Source organism: Pholis gunnellus (genome assembly GCF_910591455.1).
Source record: "Pholis gunnellus genome assembly, chromosome: 23".
Taxonomy (NCBI): Eukaryota; Metazoa; Chordata; class Actinopteri; order Perciformes; family Pholidae; genus Pholis; species Pholis gunnellus.
Window position 1 is genome coordinate 10,056,372 of NC_136550.1, and position 18,045 is coordinate 10,074,416.

Consider the following 18,045-nt stretch of genomic DNA (forward strand, 5'->3'; position numbering starts at 1 on the left):
GATAAAAGAGAGTGACAGATGTAAGAACAGACAACGTGAGTGATATATATATATAGTCACAGAGGGAGAGACATAATCAAACAGGAAAACGTCAAGAGAGCAACAGAACAGAGGTTATACAGCAGCGACAGAGATGGCGTGAGCTCAGTAAAGCCTACACACTAATAGAAACAGTCTTCAGCTCTCTAGGGCTTCAGCCCCCACAACAACACAAGGGTTTACACTGGATCAGAAACAACAACAACACAACCGGTTATAAGGGAGAAGCGCTCCGCTCTGATAAAAAAAAAAAAGCAACAACAGCAAGAGAGATTTGGACGGCATCGCCCTGCTTTGTCACGTTGTGTTTTTGTTTTTTTGGGAACACCGACGGCCATTTTGAAACTCTTTTCCAAAACACAATGATTGTGACTTTTATGTGTCCTCTGTGGCTGGGGCAATGATTTTTTTTTTTGTTGGCTTGCCGTGCCTGCGGATTATGGGAGCATAAATACAGAGCCGGGGCGCATTGGACATGATCAATCGATACTGGCTGGGAAAAAAAAAAAAAAAAAAGCGTGTGCAGCACAGACATTATTAAAAGAAAGATATTGGGATTACAATGGAGTCGATATGGATTACAAAGTGGAGGAGACAGCGGGTGCAAATGATGGAACATCGGCTCGCGTGCATTTGTGAAAGACAAGATTGTATTGGACGCCGGATGATAATGGACCAAACAAATGAACAATGCTAATAGGTGCATAAGTATGCATGCATTGACGGATCAGGGACAAGGGTGTGTGTATGTGTGCCTGTGTGTGTGTTAAGTGTGCGCACATGTATATGAATGTTTGTGAAGGGGGGCAATCCGGTCAACCAGACTCCATTTGTGTTTTTAAAATGTTTAGCGCTTTCTGGTAATGCAGTGAACGGAATAAATGTTTAAAAAAATATATATATATAAATAAAGATTAGCGGCGGTCCACCCAAAAGTGAAGGAAGAGCAGCAGCAGTTTTCAGCAAAACCGGAATAAATCACTATTTCCAGCAATGTAGCACGGTCAGAAAGCGGCAAACGTTAAGGGGGGGGGGGGGGGTTAAACTTGTTTTTTGTGACTTCAGACTCCATTGTGCCACATGGATTCACTTTAAATCCAAACAGTGAATGTTTTCAGAAAGGAAGCAGATAAAAATATATATATATATATACAGTATGGCAGAAGCACCAGGGAAGCCACTCATGATATAAACTCTTCTTCAAGACTTTGTGAAACTCATTTTGGGACGACTGAATCAACGGCACAGAACCACAGAGACTCTGAAAAGTGAGAAAATACAAAAAGAGCAAACTTGAAAGTACATATATATATATAGTATATATATAAAAACGATGTTACTTGTCGCACCATGTGTTTCTGTTTTTCAAAAGTTTTCTGGGGAATGAGGTTAGGATCCAAAACAATAAAATGTGTGATTTTTTGGTTTTAGACAAAAAAATCTTCCAGATTAGAGAAAAAAAAAAAATATATGTTGATTATAACAAGACTGAAAAAGATCTATTGAAGAAGCACACACACAGCACAAACACACACAAACTGGCAAGCACAAACACCCAAAAAGACAGACACACACACACACACACACACACACACACACACACGCAGATGCCTATAAAACAGAGCCAACTACATAGTTAATAATGACTTTTAACCATTACTGTTGTTTCCTTTCTGTTTTGATTTCATTTTGCCAAAGTCAATATTGTTCTCTGAACTTGATATAAATAATAAAAATGACATGTATGGAACATTGATGGACTTATTAACACAAGGGAGTAAGTTGTGTATCATGTTCGTGTGTTCACAGGCGCACTTAACGGCATTTGGCACAAAAGCATGCTGTGCGTGCGTGAAAAGAATCCAAAGTATCACATTATTTGTCCGAGTCATTGTAGTTCAGTTCATCAGCAAGTGGCTGAACCAGAATTTAAGACAGTAAACGTGCTATTTAAATCAGTAATCTACTGGTTTACTTGGATATAGGTGATCAAGAAAAAGGTTTGGTTTGGATCTGGAGAGAAATGTGAAGATGACTCAGCAGTGATGAAAATGTTTTTGAGCTCACGGCAAAACTTGTGAGTCAAAGAAGCTTCAGTGCGCGCACGTCTCTGTGGCGGATGTGAAGTTGTTTACTTGTCAGTCAGTGGAGGCGATTAGAAGGTAAGGGTGAAGTGAACCTCCTTGAGGTAATTAAAAACAGCCCAAGAGAGGAAAGATGGCAGCGGAAAAAAACAAAACAACAAGAGGATAAAGGAGAAGCAAACTGAGGAAAAAGGGGGAGATCAATAGTTTCCGGGAACAGATGGAAACGCATTTAGAAAGACAAAAAGGCGTGAGTAAACAAAAGACTAAAAACAGAACAGATTTGATATGACACGCGGGATGGGAAAGAGAGCTGAAGTGACAACAAACAGATTGAGAGAGAACTAAAAGCTGTCAGACTAATGGATCGCGATTGTGATGCTTTGCTATTACCGTCCATATCGGCTGGTTTCTAATGTAAAACAATACAGGAGCCTTGCAGCTGAGTCAAACTCCAATTCAGCAACACAGCACAGGCGCGAGCTGGCAGCAATCTGCGGCTTAATTCAACTTCTAAAAACATAGATTAGCAGGAGGAGGGACGTTTAAACTACAGCAGGCAAAAACATCCATGCATGTATTCATATTTGTATCCAGGTCACGGTGGCAACAGGTGAAATGGTCACGGCATCACCCGCGTACGGGGGGGGGGGGGGGGGGGGGGGGGATTCCCAGGATTTTCCATCACTAGAGGGGAAAGGTAATCCCACCAGCGTGTTCAGGGTTTGAATCTGGATCCCAGCCCAGTGGTGGGCGCACCGCAGGGAGGTGTCTCGGAGGCAGGAACCCAACAAAAACCAGTGACGCTGAAAGGGGCTGAACGCTGCAGAGCTGCTGCTCATTCTCAGCGGGATCAGCAGTGTCAGCGTTGCAGAGAGTCATCTCAAGATCAAAAGTAGCGCTGGTGGAAAATGGACACAGAGAGAGATGGAAAGATCTCATTCTGTTGTCATCCACCTCGGCTACCGCATGTTTTCATTTCCCATGAAGCGCTTCGCAGGCTCTGCCCAAATTGGAGCGTGTAAAAGATGTGGAGAGAGAGGGGGAGAGAGAGAGAGAGCGGCGAATGTGAGAACGCTGACTAGAGATAGACAAATAGACGTTGATGAGCAAGGGAGGGAGAGAAGTGGAGGAAGGTCATTGTGTTTAGCTTTCAGTGTGTGTGTGTGTGGGTGCGTGCGTGCGTGCGTTTTTGCGGCTGAATGCGCTCGCTCCGTGCGTGCGAGTCTGTGTTATTTTTGTCACGTAAGTACTTTGCCACAATTTATTACCAGGAAGATACAAGACCCGTTAACCGCGAGAGGATCAAATGAGACGCGGGGGAGTGTGTGTGTGTGTGTGTGATTGTGTGTGTGTGTGTGTGGGAGGGGTAACTGGGCTGTCTGCGGTGTTGGACGTGCGAAAAGGGTTAACGCGCTCTCTTGAGCTTCAGCCGCCAGACATCACCTGAGTGGTAGACGGTGTCCTAATTCGAGGCCATCAACGGGGACACCAGAGGAAATAAAGAACAGCGAGGAGGGAGGAGGAGAGGGAAGAGTGCGCGTCCCAGGACATCAGGTTAGAGGACAATTTGATTTGAAGCTAATAAGTGGCCACATTAAAAAAAAGCAGGGCTGAGTCTGTGCTACAGTCACCTTAGAGAATGGGAGGCGGTGTGTGTGTGTGTGTGTGCAGTTGTGTGTGACGGGCAAGAACAACACAGTGCACTAACAACGCCAGCCCTCCCTCTGCTCTCTCTCTCTCTCTGCCCAAGGCAAAACCCTGGCCCAATTTGATTAATTAAAAAAATGCTGAGTAACACAGGCATACACAAACGTACGTGTGTGTGTGTGTGTGTGTGTGTGTGTGTGTGTGTGTGTGTGTGTGTGTGTGTGTGTGTGTGTGTGTGTGTGTGTGTGTGTGTGTGTGTGTGTGTGTGTGTGTGTGTGTGTGTGTGTGTGTGTAAGCAGGAGGAGATAACCTTGTGGCAGTGCTGTTTGCGTGCATGCTCGTGTGTGTCCTGAAAGGCCACGGCTGCCTGTAGTCAAACTTGCTCTGACATTTGCAGTTATGATCAAGGTATGATGCATTCCCCCCCCCTAGTCATGCTCAGTAAATGCTGACTCAGGATGCATCGGGACTCAGCCCCCCCCTCGTGTTGCACTAGAACCCAGTATGACCAGTTCTGCAGCCTGCTGGTAGAAACAGAGCAGAGTCGCAGGGCAACTATGCAGCAGTGTCGCAAGTATTAGTGGAACTCTTCTGATGAAGCAGCACACCAGAGGAAAAATAGAAAAACAGCTGAATAGAGGTCTTAGAGATCATCCCAGAGTTCCTTTTAAAACATGACTCAACCTTTTAGAACTTGGCCGAGGCACAAAGTGATTTAATAAGTGAAGACGTGGGACAAAATTCTGCTGAGAGGAGAGACGAGTATTACAGTAAAAGAAATAATCCCACAAACCAGATTCGTATGAATTAATGTGCATGTAGGGTCGAATGAAGGACATGATATTTAATAAGCTCTCGTGTGTGATGCTCTGATGTCCCACAAGAATAAATGTAGCTCTGAGTTAATTAACACTAGCATGTTGTTGACTTAAATCATGGTAAATCAGGGCTGGTATCACAGTATAGGTCATTTCACATCTCGATAAGCATTTATCACAACATAGGTGACGTCATTGCGACTCGGATTATTTTCTGTATTAATTGATTAGTTGTTTGGTCTATAAGGGGATTTCCAAAGCCCCAGATAACGTCCTCAAACGTCTTGCTTTGTCCACAACCCAAAGGTTTACGGTTCACCGTCATAGACGAGAAAACAAACCAGAACATATTCACATTAAAGAGGCTGGGATGAGAGATTTAAGACTTTTTTTCTCTTAAATAAAGTTCCAAAATAGTTGGCGATTAATTTAACAGTTGAGAACTACTTAATTCATCTTTGCAGCTCACACTGATTATGGCCCAGCTGTATAGTAAATTAAACTTCATATCTACCTGGTATGGGTGTCACGATAAATTGACATTAACTGTAATATTTTGGCTGATAGCAGAAGTATTATTTAAATTGTTCTATATTTACCATCGACAGTTTTTTTAATAACTTATACATCGTCTTGGACAACACCTCGATGTGTCGCTAACTCGCTTGCATCAACTACCTCAAATAAAGATGCGTGGGCAATGAACAAATGTGACGCCAAGAGTTAGCGCTTAGCATTTGGAGTGATTACAACCCCTCCAAAAAGATGGAGTGGCCGTGGGAGTCGCACGACGTCTGAATGGCCGCTTCAACCGAAATTGTCAGCAGGATTTAGTGAATATGAAGCAGTGTGACGGAGCTAGATGGCTATTGTCAAATCAACCGCAACAAATGATACACAAACCTTCAGAACAGTTTTTATCCGAGAGGCTGGACAACATATTTTTCCTTCACTTCAGTGAGAAGGTAATGAAGCTATTTCACATCTGACCTTCTGTACTACAACAGACTCAAGGCGCTCCTCTTACCATATGTGCAGGTCGTCTGGCTACGAGTGCATTACAGCTGCTCCGCTGTCACTTTAAAGTCACTGTAAAGGTTTTCCTGCCGTGTTCCCAAATTCCACAGATTCTATTTCAAGATTTCACCTGTGTGATAAAATAACAATGTCGCCATTATTAACTACACCGTTCTATTGACGTTGACAGCTCTGTTTTCCCTGCATGAGCTAATGAAGCATCACGCAGCTCTATTGTCGGATATTCTGATGGTAATGGTGCCATTGTGACAGGATACTTCAAATTAAATGCTGATCTTGGAACACGTAGATCCATGACTACCCAGACACTAATCACCGTTTCTGTCTTGGATTTCATCTTCTTTTTTTTTTTTTCTGTTTGCAATTATGGTTAACCAGGCTCAGGTGACATGAGGCTTGAATGATGACTACGGAGTGTCTGAACAGCTAATGATGAATATTTATACATATGGAGCATTAGTTACAATGACAGTCTATGTGAGAATATTATCTCATCAGATTCAATGTGCTAATTCAGAGCATTTTTCATTTAAAAAGACAGCCGCTTCATATCGTATGCCGGCAGTAACTCTTGAACTCGACTCCTTGACGACTCGGCATAGCATGGAGACGATGTGCGAGAGAGAGAAAGAGAAAGAGAGAGAGAGAGAGAGAGAGAGAGTGGGAGGACTGAAAGATGAGGAGATAGAAGTAGAGAGACGGTAGATAAAAGGATTGATTGGACACAGAAGAGCAAAGGAGGAGGAGAGATGGAGAGATGGGAGAAAGGTTGATGGCGGAAGTGAGGGAGATAACCGGAGCATGACGGCAGTAGAAGGGAGGGAAACCATCGTACATGATAGCCAGCTTCTTAATTTTTTTTTTGTGGGGGGGTTGGAACTGCTGACAGCCTGCGTTCAATTTGTGTAAAGTTGAGACCCTCAAGTCAGGCTTCCTTGGAAATGTGCTGACTTTTTGATAAGCACCAGCACCAGCCACACCACGGACACGATCACTCTCGGCGTGTTTAATTACGCCGTGGCGGCGGAGTTCATTTGATAATGACATGCTACACAGAGCACCTTAGAGAAGGGACAGATGTGAAAGGAAATTGAAGAAGAAATAAAGCTGAGAAAGATTGGAAGAAACAATGCTCAAAGTGAGCCTCCTTGACGCATCATTTCCTCCCCGTTTCCTTCCATTCACAGTCTAATTCGCTCCCCCCTTCACCTCCACCGACTTCTAGTTCAATCCATAGTTCGGGGCATTCGCTCCTAATCTCCACCTCTCCCTGACCTGAACCTTTGCCTGCATCTCTGTTGTTCCACCAGTTGGCTCGAACCGTCTTTCCCTCATTTCACTCTGCTCTTATGACTGTAAGAAAGTATTGATCGTCTCTCTGTATCATCCTCCCGCTGAAGAACATGAAGCTTCTTCTCTTTCTCCTCGATTCCTTTCTCTCTATAAAAGGTAATGTCTTCCACTTTGGCTTCCCATATCAGCACCGCCCCACCTGCCCACTCATACTCTTTAATATTAAAATTCCTCTCTCCACTTTCGTTGTCTCACCCAAATATAATTTTGGCATTTCATCTTTGTCCCTCTGACCTTGTCCTCCTCCATTTCGTTCTTTCGTATATTTTCTGCTTTAGCGCCTCTACCTTAGTTCCCCCTTTCATTTCTCTCGCCGCGGATGAAAAGCTTTTTACACCGACTTCCCAGAGTCGGTCTGTAATCAAGGGCGCAGGATTGCATACGAACCTAGCAATATTTTGGGAGGTCAGAATGGTCCGTACCAATATTTGAGTGAACTTCTTTAATATTGCCTACGGCCGCGTTCGCTGCAGCGATTTTTATGATATAATGCGCAGTGTTAGAAGATATTGCTGAAAACTTTTGACGCTCTGTTGTGCCATGCTTTAATGCTGTTTGAAGTTATCTTCAGATGTTGATCATTTCCTCAGCTTCTTGGCTTCTTCAGGACTTCTGTCTTTTACAATGGAAAAGGTGCTTATGCAAGAGTTATGGCTCTCTAGCACAATTGTGTGGACTATACGCCACAAAGTGTTCTCTGTTAGTTTATGTTCTAGATTATTTGTTATAATATAATGACTTCATTTTCATTAGAAAATATTGCAGGAATAGTAAGACTTAAGCCTCGAACACAGTTCTGTGGAAAATGTTAGGTGTGAGCAGAACGTTTTGAACACATATGAGCTATTAAAGTCCAACGCTTTATGAATGAATTAAGATGAATAGACGTCGCATGCACATGTAAAGAGGTTTCTTCCCCAAAACAAAAGACACAGAGGAGGTAAAAGTAAATCTTGTGTTGACTCAGCAGGGAGAACATGAAATGAGAGAAGTTGATCTACCAGAGAATACATATTTGAAAGAGAATGCCTGAGAGCCTTACTTCAATATAGTTTTGTATTTTTAATTGTCAACTGGAACCTGACTTTTGTGTTTTCTTTCACCTAAATCAACGTTTCCACCATACGCAGGGAATTTTAGTGATTCAGTAGAAAGTTCACTCTGGATCACAAAGCTTCAGAATGTGTACAAACTGCAAAAACCAATAACGTACAAACCTAAAGAGGGGATTTGATTTCCAACTTCATGATGAAAGACACGATCTCTTCCATCCGGCAGCTCTCTCTCCTTCACCTCTGTCCTCACTCTGCACACTTTTCTTTCTTTCCTCTCCCTCTCCAGCCCACTCCTCATTCAGCCGCTAAGTAAGAGAACATTGAGCGACAATGATTATCTTCCCTCCTTATCCTCTCCAGCACTCTCTCTCTCTTTGTCTGCTGTTGAAACATGTTTCTGTCATCTGTTTAAGAGGCTTACAAAACTCAAAATGTTCTTTCAGTAAGTTTGCCAGCAAAAAAGAAAGGAAGGTTCAGGAACAGAAGATGTGACTTTTTCGTTGGACGCCTTCATCCGATGTGCCCTGCCTCTTTTATCCCAGTGGGAGCAGAAGCCCTCCAGCAGTATTAGTGTCACCTAAGACTTCTAACCAGTGTCAGTAAATGTTCCACCAAGCGAGCGGCTGGAGGTGATCCGTTTTCAACGCGTCTGAATGGACCGGCTCAGTGGGAGCTGTGGAGTCTACCGTTGAAAGACTGACAATAAGAAACACCACAGAGGCACTTGCATCTCGCCCAGAAGTCTCATTCTATGACACGCTGGCCTCTCTTGGCCACCACTCTAAACCTCCCTCCATCTCGCCGTTTATCCAATTTCCGTCCCATTGAGCTCTTTTGCCGGCCGCTCTCTGCGGTCCTGCGATTGTTCGCAGTCGTTGCCTCTCACCCCCCCCCCCCCCCCCTCGATCTCTTTCACCTCTGCAAAACTTCCCTCGTTTTAACTCGTGTCTTCCGTTGTGACCGGGGGAAGCACGTCACTCCGCTGACAGCTTCTCTCAGAAAAATTTCACTCCACCTCCCCATCGCGCGGCGTTTCTTCCGTGCTCCCCAATACCTTTCAGCGTGCTCCATTTTTTTCTTTCCTCTCCTCTCACTTATTTTAGACCTGGCATCTCTGCTTTTCTCGTATTCTGGTCCCAGATGTGATTTTTTTCCTCTCCTCTTTTTCTTACTGCACCGCAGGGCCTCTCATGCTCATCAGTGCCTCTCTCTCTCTTACCATTCCCGCCCACTGCCCATCTTCTTCACTTTTCCCCTCCCTGCCCTCATTTTCATCATTCCTCGCTCCTCGTTCTGTCCTCCATGTGGCGATGCTACCACCTACTCCTCCGACTCATCATCCCTGCGGGCTCCCTACAGACCCCTGATCAGAGGGAGAGAGTGGGATTTTGTAGCTCTTCTCATCTTGAGAGGTTCTGCGGATTCTTTTTCAGGGAGGGCGACGGCAGGAGATCTTGGCGTGTGTGTGTGAGAGACGTTGGCAAGGACTTCGAGATGGATACAAGGGGGGTGCCATCTTTCTAGAGAGGAAGCAACACGGGGGGGCAAGAATACGGAGCGAGAGAGGAGAAAAGGGAAGAGAGCGAGAGACGAAGTGAAAGAGAAGAAAGCCACATGTCAAAGAGAACTACAGCAGAGAAGAAGACGTCCATAGATGCATGGCGTACACCCTCAGCATCTCTAGTGTTCATCTCTTGCTTGCTGAATGACTGCGACAAACACAAGCTGTATACAGTACACAAGCAGCTTACGTTTGCCTTTTGTGGATGCTCAATTAGGGAGGCCCCACAAATCCACTCCCATCTCTGAACCAACACCACTTACCATCACTAACAACCTGAGAGAGTTCTGTGCAAATCTCCAAAAACGCTAAAATGACTTTTACCGACGGCCTCTCCGATGCTTCAACTAATCGCTCAATGTCTCCCTTCTGTCCTTGCGGAGGGAGCGGATGATTGTCACACTCATTACTAAAAGTAAATATGATCCAGCTGCTGGTCTTACAGTACAACTTTGCCCCCCGGCCCCCGTTGCTTGTGATTCAAAACATTGAGCTTCTTTGCCTGAGGAAGACCCGTGTAGGGTTTAAACGTGGTAAATAAAACTTAACAGAGCTCCGATTCCAGTGTCGGTACTCAGAATGCTGGTTGATTCTTTTTTTTTTTTTTGCATTTCGGTATCCAGCACTTTATCGCAATGGGGTTTTGTGGACGTGTGCAGGAATTTTCGAGCTAAATGGGAGAAGGGATCCCATGAGGTATGTAAAAAAACGAGGCAGTCAGAGATGTTTGTTTAGGCAGCTGGCAACAATTAGATCTAATCTAAAACCCAATTTCCATTTGAATCTGCAAGCAGGAGGTGTAATTCATTTAATAATGTTAGACTGCGGGAAAACAAACTATGCCAGTAGACATTCAACGGCAGAACAACTTTGCAGATGTTTGGGGGGGAAAACAAACGGAAATAGACGATACAGTTGTTGTCTGACACACAACGGGCTGTCACTCGCGTCTCTCGAGGTGAGGGTTGTATATACAACATCTGCAGCTATGTGGGCCTCATATTGTTAAGCCGCAGCTTAAGCTCGCGCTCGCTTCAGATCAAGGCGCTGCCAAACATCCGCGGCATCGGAGACGACGAGGGGGAACAAGCGGAGCTTTAACAACGCCCCGGCGCTTTTTTCCAGCAGCAGCACGACGGCGCCGAGGCGAATGTATTACTTTTACTTCCATGAAAAACACAGAGATGTCGGGCCTTGGCACATTGCTCAGCACTGATCATGGAACTTTCCAAAGACGCACACAACAACTTGCTGCAATAAAAAAACATTTGCTGTGTAAGGAAAGAAATACTACTCAACTAGGAGCTTGTAGAGTTTAATCAAATAAAATGATGAGGTCTGCCGCCGTCATTGCACGCAAAAAAAATGGTCCTATTCTAGAGAAAATGGCAGCGGCCTTGGACTACAATTTTTCAGTGATGACTCAGCGTAAGTCGCCAGGCGCTAAAAATAATCAGTCATTCTGCAGTGGCTTCGCTTGTGATAAAGACTCCCAACGTAATGTCATACACCCAGTGTTTAGGGTCAGTCACCTACATGAGCAGCAACTGATTAGTCCCCAAAAATCGATGCAGGGTTCAATAAAAGGTGAGGTTTAATCAGCGTCCTTTTGTGTGCCGCCGCTTGTACAAGAGATGAATTATGAAATATTTACTGCGTAGCTGAAAACCGATGTCACGGCACGCTCCGATCTGCGGCTGAAAGATGTTCACAGTTTGAAGAGTCTGCTGTTTGGGATTTTATTTCTCAGTATGGGACAAAACAGTTGGTGGATATTTACCCAAAACATCTCAAAGATCTCAAACGGGTGCCTCTAGAGGGAAGCAAACCCTTAAATACAGCAGCGTTTGTGCCAACAAGTACAAAACTAACACATAATCCCACCTCCATTGCTTTCCATCGTCGTATAAAAAGGCAGTAACTCCTACACACGCACCAGTCAAGAGCTGCATTCACTGAATGTATTAAACACTAGCATGTCCCTCGCCTGCTGGTCTACTGCCAGTAACCCCATAATGAACTAACTTCAGGGAACTGTGGGTCAACAAACATCATCCAACAAAAAGGACAGCAACAAGGTCCACACACACACACACACACACAGTCCCCCTGCGTAACCTCTCAAGCGCTGCTGTACGCCCACAAAGCCGTGGACCCTGTCCCCTCCGTGCACCTGGGGGTCCGCTCCAGCACTTGCATCATTGAGTTGTTTTGAATATAATTGAACCTCCTGACCACACAGATGGTCGAAGGCTCAGAAGTGGACGTGCAGCAGCAGCAGCAGCAGCAGCAGCAGCAGCAGCAGCAGCAGCAGCAGCAGCAGCGTGCAATCGCTCAGAGAAGTGTAAACGCATGTATGTATGTACGCGCATAGATGCGTAACGAGACTATCCGCGCAGGTGAAGGGGCGCAAACGTGTCAAACCACGTTGGCGCACGTCAGTCGCACAGGTGAAGGGTCAGCCGAGATCAGCCTCCCACTCGCCTGGACAACCCACACACACACACACACACACACACACACACACACACACACACACACACACACACACACACACACACACACACACACACACACAAACATGGAGGTCTATGGGCATGAAAACAACACCAGCATCGCTGCTGTGGCTGGCAACCAGGAAAGAGAACAATGCTGGCATTGAGGAACAGAAAAAAAGGCGAGGCAAAGAATTCAAAAGAACAAAACAGCAATAAATAATACCTTGACAACTTTGCTGGAGAAACAAAGAAGTCAGTGAATGACAGGTCAATACAATGAGCACAGGAGTAGCAAAGAAAAACAGCAGAATGACTGTGCCACCCTTTATCTGCATGGACACAGTCACCATTATGGTGGTTCAAGTGTATTTTAAATAGAATAAACCCCAATGGTATTGGCATCTTAGTGCTGCACACCACCCAAATATCGCCGCTTGACCAATTTCATTACACAGTCCAGCACTATACTTGGGCCGCTCATTGAAGTCTTTTAAAGTCCTGACTGAACATCATTTTCCCCTTAAAGAGCCCCGAAGGAAGGAACAGAAAAGGGAACATTTGTACGACGGAGAACCTTTAGCCGTGTCTGCTGTATCCCGCCTCCTCCAAAAACTTTACAGACCACACTGCCGCTTCTGTCTCCGCATTATTCTCTCTGGCACCGACTTTCAGACACATGACAATGTGTCAGTGCAGGCATACAATTACTGCTATGTGCCAAGCGGCGGCTGCCAATTGAATCTTTCCAACTGTAGAGCTGGGCATTCATATCAATATTGGGATATAAGAGTCCATATTGTCTGGGATTTGGTTATTGTAATCCTGAGATACATCTTGAATGTTGTCTAGAGAGAGATTAAGATGCGATAGCCAAACCCTAGACATCATATAGAGACATAAGCACTAATAAAACTACAAAAATGTGTCTTAGACCCCTCTGTGGAACCGAACAAAGGCAGAGTACAGTCAGTCTTATTCAAGGGAGCGATCCCTTTTTAAAGCCACTTGTGTCTGAGAGCAAATGCCACAGCAACTGGACTTAAGGATCACAAACGCTGGACCCTTTGGGCTGGAAAGGAGGCCAGAATGTGGCCTGATAAGCACTCTTTTATCTTCTATCCTTCATCTGGACATCTACACTGTAAAAGCCCAAATGTCAAACTCAGCACTGACTTTGAATGGTACACGTGAAAGCCATCCAATTTGTTGTCGTGCGGGTAAAAAAGTGTGGCTGTTATAATATCAATAACATTCTAGCACAGTGTATGTGCGGTAAATAAAGCGATTTATGCAGGAACTATTCACTTGCTTTACACAAAAATTGAGCTAATACAGCAATGCGGATTGGATTGAAATCAAACAAGTAGACGAGAGAAGAGCGAATGAGAAAAGAAGAGTAGAGGTTGCAGTTAACACTCCCGTCGTCATGGTATCTGCCCCCCCCCCTCGCTCTCCTGTGTAGAAAGCATTTGTTTCCTCTGCAGCAGCACCGAGTATTAAGCTCGAATTCATTGTCAACTCAAAATGAGACAAATCCCCTTATTCTCTCACCAAAAAAAAACCAACACGCACTCCTGCGAGTGCACTCTGAGACGTGGAAACGGACCGCATTAGTTCCATCGTTGGGAATATAAAGTCTGGGTTCTCTGAACAGCGCGCCCATCGCTTTGCCATCGATCCGAGCACTGTTTATGCATCCCCTCGTTCGCTCACTCGGCCCCTCCCCCCCCCCCCGCTCCGCATTACAGAACCCAAATGCAAACTGCCAATCACGTCACAGAAAAGCACAGATAAGGAAAAGGCCGCTTCGCCTTTAGAGTGTCTTATCCTAAATCCATCTTGAGTTCTTATCAAAACTTTACCACCCGCGCTTATCTCATTCCGTTTGTGGACTGACATCAAACGTCTGAGCACAGCAAACACTTATTCGACGGGGGTTATTTAAGTGTTTGCACTGAGAGCCGGGCTGAGTATGGGAGCCTGCACCTGATGCGGTTTTAATTGACAATTAATGAATCCAGACATTAGCTGATCCAAACACCTGGCAAAGGGCAAGCCATTATTAAACTCATTAGAATTAGAAGAGAGACTTTTGTTCTCAATCAGCCATTAAAGCGACTGAAACAGGAGGCACTCTAGCAAAGTAATTCCTCTCTTTCTCCTCATCCCTCCTGTTCTTTGAAATATTTAGCCAACCCTCTTAATGGCAGTCTTTCCCTTGTTTTCATTACATTCCCCTAATCCTCCATTCTGTTCTTCAACCTCCATGCTTTTCCCCCCCATTGTTTCCTCTCTATTGACTCACGGATTCGCTTTTTTAAAAATGCTGTCCAAGTAGCTCAAACCATTAGCCGGCTTTCCAGAAGTAAACAAGTTCAAACCCGAAACAATTGATCTCGGAAATCTTCCTCGTCTTTGTTTCTAATGCCGGACTTGTTTGCTTTGTTTCTATCCGTCGATCTGAATGGAATTGCATTGTTTGATTTGCTGAAGCAGCAGAGAGCCCAATGCAAACCCAATCAACAGACGAGCGGTCCTTCCGAAAGAGTCTGGCAAAGAAATCTTTGATTGTTCAGGCAGAACAGTTGATTCCTGATGAATATATCAGACGCGCTGTGTATTTGTTTCCCCAAACTGCCACACGTCTGAATCCATTGTTGCTCAGTCAGATACTTCCAAGTCCAGTGTTGCCACCAGACTCGCCGTGATTTAATGAGATAATATCAATTCATTTAAATGATTATTTCCAGTCCGCTGACAGGAGAGCAAAGTACTTATCTAATTATCTCTGTAAGGATGATCTAAGTCCGTTGACAGACAGCTTTGTGACAGCTGTGAACATTATTTTACTTTTTTAAAGCGATATTGCAGACCATTTTCGGGAACATTTTCCATTTCATATTTTAGGCATTTACTTGATGCTCTTACCGAGAGCCACTTAGAGTGAAGGCTGTGGTAGAATAAGCTTCAGTTCCAGATCACCAACACTACTGGAAAAACTGTATTAATAAATATGTATTTTTTTAAAAAATGGAGGTAGACGGGAGAACATTTTAAAAAGTTATGAGCGAATTAGAGTGAGTTGAGGTGGACGACGTGGAGAGGAAGAGGATTCGGCGTAGAGAAGGTGATTTGAGGTAATTCTTGAAGGAATGGGGGTTTCAGCTTCTAACTGAGGATGGGGAACGACTCGGTCATTCCACTTTTTGCTCCGATTCATTGTGCCCCACGGGCTTCCAGTGTGTAAAAAAACCCTGACATTCAGAACTGTAAATAATCCCATGCCAAACCCTGTGCTACAGTGTCACATTTCCTTTAGCGTAGCGCTACTCCTCCGAGGCCCCAAGGAAGCAGCTAACTTTTCTGCATCCTTTGATGAAGGGGCTGCTGTGTGAGAAGCAGACTGGTACTCGTTTCCTCTCCTTAAAACAGCACAGGCACCACAGAAACATAAAAACACAGCAGTGCTGTAGAATATATTACTGTAGATATTGATTTTTTGCAACAACAAAAAAGAAGAAAATAAGACTTTTTTGACCATCAGAAGAAAATAGACTTTTTTGACCTTCAGGCCAAGTGATCCACTGGAGATCAAGAAATGTCGAAATTCAACTCATCTAATGGAAGAACTGCTGAGAGATTTGCTGACAGACGATCGTGACATCTGCTGAGCATGTTCCACCTCAACATCGTGAAGTCAGACTCTACATATTCAGCACGAATTTGGTCAAAAAACAGGAAATTTATCAGCATTTTGTTTGTTCCATCCAACACTTTTAGACTGGAGGCTCAATGAATAATGCAGCCCCGAGGGGCCGATAGCAGAGCTTAAGACTTTTTTTTTTAGTCCTGCTTTATTTTTTTTCCTCTCTCTGCATCGATCTAGCAGTCTAGACTAGAGATGAAATGCCACTCTGAAAGGCTTTGTCCAACACGGCTGTAAACATGTCACTTCTGCCGGCCTGCCGCCTCTGCCGGGCTTCAACGAGGTCTTAGTAAATGTCGAAACTGGTGGGCTGTTATGTGTTCGTTTTTACAGACAACAAGAACTCTACTTCGGCTCAAAAATTACAATCAAGTGCACCTCCACTTCACCCGTCCAACCTATTTATGTCCACTTGTGGAGTACGGCTGGAACGCCCTGTAATATACATGTTCACAAGTGCTCGTGTGTGCATACTCACTGTACGGTAATTGTACTGTCGAACTGAGCTCGGCACTTAGCGCCGTCAGCAGTGGAGGGGAGAACAACAGGAAGAACAGGAGAGAGACGGATGAGTGTGGAGAGGCAAATTAATGTATTGATGAACGGCGCTGAAAGCACACCGTTCAGCCCGACCAGCAAAAAAACAGACACTTCAAGAGCAAGGCGCTGTGGTGTTTACTAGGAAGAGTGCGGTCAGCAGGTCGACCTCAGCCTAGGGGAGAAAAATAGAATAAAATAAAACATGAAAACTGTCAGTGCTACTGGGTTGCCAGATGTTGCAACAGAAAGAAAAAGAAAGCAAACCCAGCTGTCAAATAACTCATAAGGAGGAATATGATGGCATTTTAGTGTAAATAAATAAGACCTCCAGCTCCAGTATTGATGGTACATAAAAGATAAATAATAATAATGCTCTGCTTTTAAGAGCGAAACTGGAAGATCTGACTGATCGGATTTGCCTCCGAGGGTTTTCACGCATTTTTTAAAACACTGGGGAAAAAATTAAAAACCAGATGCGTACTACAGGTGTAGTCGTCACATTTTGCTGCACGCAACAATAAACCGCCGCTGCATTTAGCGCTGCCCTCGAGATGAACTGTTCGGGGATGCGTTCTGTTCTCCCTCGCGAGTGTGACCGGAATAATGAGGCGACCAGCCGGTCGAGGGAAAGCGAGTTCGCCGCACCGTCATGCCCCGGTTCAATTAAGACTCCAAAATGTCTGAGAGGAGAACGGCGAGACAGATGCACTGTTCAACCTGTACACCGATGATGCCGTTTGCTGTACGAAGACAGCTCCTCTAAAGACTATTAAAGGGAATAAACATCGAACACCCAAAGCTCAGATAATAATTGAATCAATCATTAGGGCTGATAAGCGCCATTAGTTTATTTTCAATGAACGCAATCGACCAGAGCGACCTATGAAACCATGATGAGGATATAGAACCATTTATTCCAACACGGTGCAAAAACGTTATATAATGTTTGTTGTTCAACCTATTACATGAGCATAAGCGCGTGTTAATTGTCCCGTAGGCAGATTGTATTAATCTTTGTGTGTGTGTGTGTGTTTGTGCATGTGTGAGAGTATTAGAACACATCAATTAATCAGCGTGTGTACCGACCCTTAATTAAATCTCCCACCTCCCCCTGGACCCCACCACTCCTGTGTGGAAGTATGTCCGCATTTGTATGCACGTCGCCGCTGCCGAATCTCAATATTCATGACTGTGCACTTGCACAACACCGCTCCTCAAACTCAAAGGCACATTTAACCGTGCTATTATATCTTTTTCTCTTTCCTTTTTCAGAAGACAGGTAATCGACTGCTTTTTTTGCCGCCCTCGGGTATCTGTAGACGTCGCACTCGCCAGGAAGTGGCAAAGCGCGGCTCTCAACTTAATTAACATGCATGCTGTCCTTTTAAGAGTTCTCCTGACTGTGCCCGAGGTCACCGTCGTGTCCTGGAAGAGTGCACTCTCTATTTTTTGGGGGGGAACATGTTAATGTTGTGCTTCGAGGCATCATGCCAGAGAAGGTTACTACCGTGAATGACACGTTTACTGTGTTATTCATGTCTTCATGGGCTGTGTGTTGGATGTTCTGCAGCTACACGCAGAACTTCAGGAGTAGTTTTTGTTTTTATTCCGTTAAGAGTCAACTGAGCGCACTTACTCCGCGATCACACATCGCCGAGTTGGAGGGGAAGTGACCTGCAGGTGACCCAAACCTTAGACGCCAT

At 44.7% G+C, this 18,045-nt stretch overlaps 1 protein-coding gene across 1 annotated transcript in view; it reads right to left on the reverse strand.

Annotated features, from left to right (window-relative positions):
* Positions 1 to 18,045, reverse strand: part of pcxb (pyruvate carboxylase b) — a 244,169-nt gene that overhangs the window by 103,225 nt on the left and 122,899 nt on the right. The window lies entirely within an intron of this gene.